Consider the following 577-nt stretch of genomic DNA (forward strand, 5'->3'; position numbering starts at 1 on the left):
CCCAACAATTACAATACAAGTCTACTACAATACCCAGTGAGCAATGACCTACAATATCAAGGAATAAATTCAAGTCCTTCTTAAGGATCCCACACCTTACCGCAGTTTCTCAGCTTTATGCGGCAACTAAGTAGAGCGCCGCTGCTGACTTAGTTATTACTCAACCTTATACCTTGTCTCCTAATAGAGGAGTCTTTGCCAAATGGACATGTAGGACTTTTGTTAGGTCAAAACAACAGTGCTATACGGAAGTTAATAATGATTCCAGAAATTATTGATCTTGATGTTACTAATAAAATTCTTATTATGGTACAAGTTTCACAATTTATACGCCTAAAGGCAGGGGAATGTATTCTCAATAGGGAGGGTTTGGTAGCACAGAAAAAACTGTTTTTTGGGAAACTTTAGTTTCTAATCAAAAGCCCTATGTTCATTGCACATTAATGGAATAGTTTTTAAAAGAGTTAATTAATACGGGGGTAAATATGTCTATCATTTGTTTAAATTAGTGGCCTATACAATGGGAAAAAAGACAAGTTTCAGTTATACTCACTGGCTTGGGTGCTGCTTCTGTGGT

Source organism: Mandrillus leucophaeus, unplaced genomic scaffold (assembly GCF_000951045.1).
Source record: "Mandrillus leucophaeus isolate KB7577 unplaced genomic scaffold, Mleu.le_1.0 Scaffold374, whole genome shotgun sequence".
Lineage (NCBI taxonomy): Eukaryota > Metazoa > Chordata > Mammalia > Primates > Cercopithecidae > Mandrillus > Mandrillus leucophaeus.